Here is a 667-nt window from a genome sequence, read left to right as displayed (position 1 = left end):
TATATATATATATATATATATGTACTATGTCACAAGAAGAATTAAATGCATTGGTTATATAATGCCCCGAGCCTACATCATAGGCGGGACATACTATCGAAGACCATTATTGGTTCCTAGCGATCACTTTGCCTGACTTAGTTACTCAGTGGAAGACTATATGCATATTTATAATGATAAATAGAAGTATAGTCACTTGAATAATAAAAAACTAAATATGTTTAAAAGTCAAACATTTAACTTGGCCAAAATGGCAAACCAAGTCTTAACATAGAAAATAACAATGAAAAGACTAATGAACTAACATCTGACTTTCTATATATGAAGCCTCTAAACAACTGAGAGGGATGTCTGGACAGGACTCCCGACCATCCTAACAAATGAAAAACTGGAAAAAAAATTAAAAGCAATTATGGGGATCCTCCGGAAGGCAAAAGGACTCACAACAGACTCTGAACTTCTGACTTTCTTAACGATGCCTTGGATGTTGATCCTAGTTACCTACGCATGCATCATAATAATATGCAGGCAAACTGACATTAGTACATTAAATGTACCATTATGCCAATTTGAATTCTAAGTACACTATAGGCTTGAACAGAATCTTAAGAACTTGCCTGACTCAACTAAACTTAACATGATTGAAGTCATTTCAATGTAAAGCAGT

Source organism: Solanum pennellii, chromosome 11, assembly GCF_001406875.1.
Source record: "Solanum pennellii chromosome 11, SPENNV200".
NCBI lineage: Eukaryota > Viridiplantae > Streptophyta > Magnoliopsida > Solanales > Solanaceae > Solanum > Solanum pennellii.
Note: the sequence above shows the minus strand (reverse complement) of the source record.